General features: G+C 39.3%; 1 non-coding gene across 1 annotated transcript; it reads right to left on the minus strand.

Annotated features, from left to right (window-relative positions):
* Positions 1–256: 256 nt before the first annotated feature.
* On the minus strand, positions 257–329 carry TRNAR-UCG (transfer RNA arginine (anticodon UCG)). The gene has a single exon. It is a non-coding gene; the product is annotated as a tRNA-Arg (tRNA).
* Positions 330–7,866: the final 7,537 nt, after the last annotated feature.

The following is a 7,866-nucleotide window of genomic DNA, read 5'->3' on the forward strand; positions in this document are numbered from 1 at the left end:
TTTTTTATGATTTTTGGGGGCGCTGCCCTAGAGATCATGACACCAGGATTTGAGTGATTTTTAAGTAATTTCTTCTCAGTACTTCAAAAGTAAATTCAAATTGGTTTCACTCCAAATTTCTGCAGACATTTATTTTAGCAAATATAAAAATATTAATTTTAAAAGGATCCCTGATTTATGACATCCACCTGACAGTTTTAACATATTCTGAAAATGTTTAATATAAAAAAAGTTGGTTCTATTAAAAAAAAAACAACGACCGTGACAGGATTCGAACCTGCAATCTTCGGATCCGAAGTCCGACGCCTTATCCATTAGGCCACACGGTCACGTTTCCGTCCCTTCAAATACACCCTTTTTACTAGACGAAGCACCTGACGACCATTTTAATTAGACAAATTTTAAACCTACACCTCTTTTCTTCCTTTGCCACCCGCCACTGTGGACCTACTGATAACAATCTCCTATAAGATAAGCGATGAAACGGATCGTTAGTTTACATCCTCTAATATCATTGCGGCCTGTTCGAGTCATTAGAGCCCATTGTCAGTCCCGTCGAAGCGAAATCTTTCCCGGTTTTGTTAAGGGTTAATGATTAATTATTTTTTTAAGTTTCGTAATCCTTTTTTAATCAATTAAAGGCACCGTTCGACGGCCCTTTCAAAACTGGTGTCAAAGATCCCTTTGTTGGTGCTATAGGTCCCCTGGAGGGTTATTGTGCTTTTGGAGCACTACTGCTAGACCATTTTACATGCCCAAGAGCTTGGCAATTTTATATTTCATCACTCTCTTAATACGGCCCGTGTAGTAATTTTCTAGATTAAAAATACCGCTATCAGGATTACAAATGATTATTTCATGCAAAGCCACAATAGAGCGGTATAATATGACGTCTCTATACAAAAGCCCTCCAGCGCAGACATAGAATCTCATAAATAACGCAATTCGGGACGACAAAGGGACACATTATGGTAAAAGTTTAGCCGAAGAAGAATACACAAAACCCTTAAAAGAAACATGTCCCTCCGTATCGTGCCAACAAATATCATTTATTATAAGGAAAAGAGGAGAAAATACTGAAAACGGCAAACAAGAGTATCAATAATGACGTTGACAATGGGGAAATTGTCGTCATTGTTGCTATAACATACAGTGGTGTAGTAACATAAAATATTATTTGAATACTGGCAAGTGTATGAGTTCAGTCAGAGTCGGGCTGCTACTGACCATCATGGTATCCTCAACAATATGAGCCTATAGTCGAAGTTGTGGATCAACTGAGAGAGACATGCTAGTGAACATATTGGCAAGCTGCGACGCCACTGGAAAGTAGCACATATCCAAACTTACTATGATTAATGGGAAAGAACAACCTCAAAAGACCATGCAGCTAATGTTTCCGGATATTAAGGAAGCTCTCTAAATAGCCACCAAGAAAAAGTCGTATATAGAGCCACCCTATTCCGGTGGGCATTAGAGCTATTAGAAAAGGGCGGGACATTCGAGTTATTGTTGTGGGAAGCTTCTTGATATTTCAAGGAAAACATTTAATAGATAATTTCACTACATATGCATCATGAATTGTAGTTATCGTCTTCATTCACTTCGTTCTTATATTTTTCATCTCACTTGGAGACCGCAGTCAAGCAAAACACATCGACGCAAGTTTAGAAGTTAAGTTGAAGCATGTTCACCAATACAATTTGCAATGGGATAATGCCATTCAGCTATGGAGAATTGTTCTATAGTTTCTAGATACTCGGATCTCTTTATGATTTAACTCGAATTCGCCTTCAAATGCCGTGTCAGCATTTCCTTTCTTGCGCCTTGGCAGGACCTGCGCTCCTATGCGGCACCAAGAAACTCGTTTTCTTCAAATATGGAAGCACATTGCAATTTGAACATTAGGGAGAGTGCATTTAAAGCTTAAAATATTAGCCCTCGATACATTGAAACACCAGCAATTAACGCTGTACCTCTGGTTAATCTCAAAAAGGTTTCCGTCGATAATATTTTGAATCTTAAAGACCACGAGGCGGCTATCACGTGGCATAGTAATCAGAACCATATGATAGTCGCATCATCGGGAAAGAGAGTAAATATGCCAGGTATTTGAAGCCTTGCAAAGAAGTGCAAAGAGAACGATAAGATTCCTTAGGGGAAGACAGAGGGAAACAGAACTCGAGGGACATCGGCACTCGACTGTAATGTCCCAGACGGTTAAATTGTACTATTTAAACTCTATCACCAAGATCGTTTCGAAACCGATCTCTGATCCGCTGCTCCATTTTCTGTATCAAAGTATCGCGGCGGACGCAGTCGAATGCCGTTGACAAGTCACAAAGAACGACAAAGATGACAACCGTATTAATTCCAAATATAGCCCTCCAAGAAGGAAAAATATGGCATCCGAAAGGCTCGTAGCTGCCCGGACTAGTACTGTTCAGAAGTGAGAATCGCGTATCTATTGAGGAAAAAGTTACAAAGTCGACGTTTCTTACGGTAACACCCTGTGTAGTTTTAAACGTTTTGAAGTTGTAAAAAATAGGAAGCCGCCAAAATTCAGCTACAGCTTTCTTTAAGGTTTCATGGTAGTTTCATCGTTGTGTCTCAGTGTTATTTGATAAAAAAAGGGTTTTTCTGGAAATTACAATTGCAGGCAAATTGTTTTATTTGAGGAAAACTTTCCTCTGACTCGAAGATATAATTAAATTTGCAGAAAAACAAATAGCCATTTGAGTCTTGGGTTTGGGTGGCACTATCGTCTATCAACACTGAGGTAAATTCCGAACTGAAGCGACATGTGGATGGTACCGCAAATTTTAGAACTTTCTGGATGGAACTTACGCCCCTTGACCAATATTTACCTTTTTGCTCTATAAACCCGCTTTACAAATCCCTCTCATTCCAATAAATTTCTCATTGCAGATAACAGGAAAAATCAAATATTCCATCAAAAAAACTAGAAGCGAGAACCGGTATCATTGATCGCATTCTTTTTGAAAACTGTCAGAAGCAATGCGGCTTTGTCAGACGTCTCGCCAGCCTCATTGTGATCGCCTATTCGAGCCTTCATTATCTAAAAGTTGAAGCGCTGAAGAAGCTTGACAAAATAATGCAGATATTGGTAATGGATTTCGTCGCTTTCGAGTTTTGTGATTTTAAATGCAATAGCTTTTTCAATTTGACAACGGCAGCCCCGTTGTGTATTGATTGTTCCATTGTCGAGTCGCGTAATGGAAAAATTTTCAGTTCCAAGTGGTCTTGGTTTTGATGGAGATTCCCTCAAATGCAGCTCAATGAAACTATTGTTGGCAACAGTGTGTATTTTGTGTACGTAACTGGCATGTTACTACGCAGTAACTGCGCTTGCGTGGGGAAATGAGCTTTAAAGAGCATTTGCTTCCGGAACCGGGTCGTGCCGGTACGGTTCGCATTGGTTCAGTTAATTAGGAAAAAGTATGAAGCCAATAATTGCTTGGTTTCACCTTGGTATGCTGCTGTTTCACTGGGTTTTCGACGTGGAAGATTCACTTAGCTTTAATTCGCCACCTCAAATTAGCCTGGAGTCAGTCTCAATGCGAGCCACATCGAATTCAAACGCATGGAAAATGAAATCATATTGATATTTAAGCTAAAAACATTGACTTTCACGGGAAAACGAACCATCCGCCTCCAATCTTCTTTTACTGGAATTGTTCCCTATTTTACGACGTAATCAGAGATGGCACTGCATCCATTAGAAGGGCACAAAAGGGCTTTCATCCGGATTAGCGCTGAGAACGTCTCTCGAGGCGCAACCCTCAACTGTTTGTTTATCACTTTCTGCACTTCTATTAATAAAATGTATGCAGATTGAATTGTGTACTTTTCGTATTTTTAATTCTCGGCACACCCTTTCGCTTAAATGATGCACTTGACGGGTTTTATTTCGATTTTTAAGTACCGATGAGAAGAAAACTGCTGGGAAATGAAGAGACGTATGATGGGGTTTGAATATATCAGGGGAGTGTCGCTCGTCGGGCCTAAAGATTTGTTTTTTAGGTATGTGCACACAGTTTTGAGTTTTTGAACAAGGGCCCTCCCCACCACTTTTCCACTCAATAAACCCCATTTAAAAATGTCCCCCACAAAGCGTCCCGCACAATTTCCTTTTCAAAACGACACAATGTTATGTATCGCACCGTACCTGATTGACACTCGATTTAAACCCGCCGGATTTTCTTTTCATTCTTGTTTTAATATCTATTCAGCCGCAAGAATGTCATTTGCCGATTTTGTCCACTGCCCTTGTGTCTGGCATAAGCCTCTTTTGACGCTTTAAATAGATTGAAAATTCTGGCATCCCAGAGGCGTACGTGGGCTATATTAAAAATGCCGAGATAAGGCAGGCTGTAGGGCTTACACCAGATAACAATAATTATCTCCCCCTCATACGCCGAATCATACGTCCCGATTCTGGATTTCTACCCTCACATTTCCAAATTGTTAATTAAAACCATCTGTACGGCAAGCACCAGCAGCAAAACGATCTCAAGAAAACAAACACATGCAAAATAACGTCTGAATGGGAATTTGAGCAAATGAAGGCTTCGCGCGATCTGGTTCAACAATAGAAGAGGGAGGACTCACTCCTTCCGATATTTGACGCCTCGCTCCAGTTTAATCGAAGACTTAACCCTTGTGCAGGGGGTGGAGATGAATAGGTCTTATTGTTATTGGAAAATAAAAAGAGTGAGGCAAAATGCTGCTTTGTGTACCTATTTCATAATTTACGACGGGTTTGGAAGTGAAATCGTAGACGTCAATTGATCGTAAATAATAATTGAGAGCCTTCATTTCGATCGTGCATTTGGAAAGAGGCGCATATTCAATCGAGAAAACGAAGCGTACCCTCTATGCTCAATCGAGTTCCAAACTCATCACCTCAAAACTTGATGTTACCGAAAACCACGGAGCGATTGCTTGGAAAAATTTGCCGAAATTACACCCCTCGGATAGAGACAGGCCCTTTAAATAAACCTACCCACGCAGAGTTGTAGTATCTCTTAGAGTTTCTGAGATATAGTATTGCTTTGTAGAGATTTCCACGATTCGGCGCTAAGAACTATACTGCGTGACATAGAAAAGAGGACCATTTTCACGGAGTGTTCACTTTTCTATGTCACGCAGTGTATCTGCGATAATAGATGCCGTGGAAAGCTTCATCTGAATAAACGCAAGTGCAAGAAAAATTACGTGGCGTGGCCGCAAAGGAATCGAGCGTTCAATAAAAATTGAATAGAAAAGCGGGTGTTGATGGGCAGCCCGACGATGAGTGTTTCTATTTATTGGCTTCATCAGGCATATGTACATATGTAGAGAGCATTTTCACGTTGCGCATATCCAAAGATGCGGACACATACTAGTGTAGCGTGGAAACGCGCTAGAAGCAGCAGAACCGGTACCTGCTTGAGGTTCTGCCCGTGGACGCCTCCGTATACTTTCGGACAGGCGCAGCTTGATATGTGTACCTATTTTATTGTACACATGTTTGATGAAATCAATACACAGAAATAGTCGCCGGGGTGCCCAACATCCTCTTTCTATTTCTACTTGAACACTTAATTCCTTTTGCAGACGTGTCACGAACTTTTCTCCTTGCAGAAACACGACACCTGGTACCATTTACCAGCGGTTGCGGAGCCTGCTATGATGTTTATTAGTGAGATTGGCACCCCTGAATTCCGAATTCAAATTTAAATAAGTTGATGGTTCCATTGAAATATAATTCCATCGCAACCACGAAAATGTCCAATACTCTTCCTTTATTTCAGCATTTCCATGGTTATTCTCCTCTTGCTAAAACTCTCAGGAGTACGATCTAGTTGTCCTCTGAGCGCTACATGAATGCACTGGTAAGTTTACTTGGAAAACCTCAAATTAATTATCTTTATGAACTCGATATGCCTGCTGAGACCGGGATATAATATTTTTTTGGTTTTAGAGTAAAGAGGTCTTTCTCACTTTAAAAAGTATTCTCAAATGAAGGTTTCACAGAGCATTTTTGCCGTTATTGGACTCCAACTGAGGTATCTATGTTGGACATATCAGTTCATTAGATTCAGAGGCCACTCATAGAGAATGACATTTTCCTGAAAATTAGTCGAGCGGGAAATTGCCCATACCCTTTTCTATGCAATGTTTGCATTTTCAAGCTTCGTACGCCGATATCTCGTGAACCTGTAGAACAATTGCCGAGAAACAAAAAACTTTCGGTTCAATACACAGTTGTGATTGTACACGTAGGATGTATTGCAGGTATGAAAATCGCATTTTCTCACCAGGAAAAGAAACAGTTTTAATTAAAATCCCCCCTGGAGACAAAATATGGAAACAAGGAATAGAGAGTGATTAAAATCAACCTTTCTAGCACACAAAACGTATACCAGTCGAAAATAATTTTCCATTAGAAAGGAGACAAAGCTCGAATCGGAATGCGCCAACGTTCTTTTCACAAAATAGCAGCCACATTTCTTTCTTGCGCTGAATCCCTAAGAGAGCTCGCTGCTCTACAATAGAGCTTTTCTACCGAAAAGCTCGCCGTTGTATGACTTTTACGTCGCATTCAACGGGATGTATAAAGAACAAAGCTTATTCTAGAAGCTTTTACTTTATTCAGTTTCGATGTACTGTCGACAATGACGTTTTATTTTTCCTTTTAGTGCGGATTGTTTCCTCCTACTATTGGAAATTCAGCGCTGTCTCCGAATTGCTTTTCAGTCTCTTTTTACCCGATAAAAGTAATGAAAAGAGAGACAATAAAGGGCTTGTTTCTGACCCATTTCATTTCATTGCACCGTTGATGTATAAGGACCCGTCTTTGTATGCGATTCTCAATTTGCTGGAAATTGATACTCTCAGATTAGTTCGGGTTAGTTCCGGTCATTGGTGTGTTCAATAGAAAAACATTATTTCAATAATATATAAAAAGGCGGTAGTTTAATAAGGAATAGAGATATTGTACTATAATAAGTATGATGAGGAATTTTCAAATGTTAGCGTTAGAACTTGATGACACGAACGAGATGGGAATGAAAATTTGATCGCAAAACATCTGGTATAACAGTCATTATTGTTAAGATGAACAGTCATTATTGTTAAGATATAGTCTACTGTTTTGAACATGATATCACTTATCCTACTCAGATATTTTCAATATCTTGGCTCCCTGTATACAGGATATCCCAGATCACAGCTCGAGCACATTCTCAGATTGAAACAAAAAGTTGTATGGAAAACCCGAGCCTGTCTAAATAAAAAATATTACCCTACATATACAGGGTGGAACATATCATCGTGGAGATTTTTCAAGGGCTGATACTACTTCACAAAACAATAATAAAATGTTAATAGACCCATGGTCATAAACGCACCCTGTTCCATATACAGAGTGGCAAAATTTCAAATTGTTTTTCATGTTTTGTAGCTTTCTTACATATGTATGCCTTGGTTTAAATTTTTCAAAATACAAAACTTCAAAAATCATAACAAAATTGTTAAAATGGTCCATACTCAGCCATGGTATCCTAAATTACAGACCGAATTACTTAGACTGGACTTTCTCAATTTGCGATAAATATTTTTTTGAAATTCTACGAGAACGATGATAGATATGAAAAGCTCTGCAAGAGACGAAAATGCTAACAATCTGAAGAGCGGATTTTAACGTGATATCAGACTCGACACAGTATGTTCCAAAAAGATGATACGAAACAAAAAATAGAACATGTCCCCAAAAACATAACATCCTGTAGATAGCTATCGACGATTCTGACATGTCGTAGAAGGTCATAAAGAAAATAGTTATAAAAAATTTCCTAAAAT

The sequence above is a fragment of the Euwallacea fornicatus genome, chromosome 16 (genome assembly GCF_040115645.1).
Source record: "Euwallacea fornicatus isolate EFF26 chromosome 16, ASM4011564v1, whole genome shotgun sequence".
In the NCBI taxonomy this organism is placed as follows: Eukaryota; Metazoa; Arthropoda; class Insecta; order Coleoptera; family Curculionidae; genus Euwallacea; species Euwallacea fornicatus.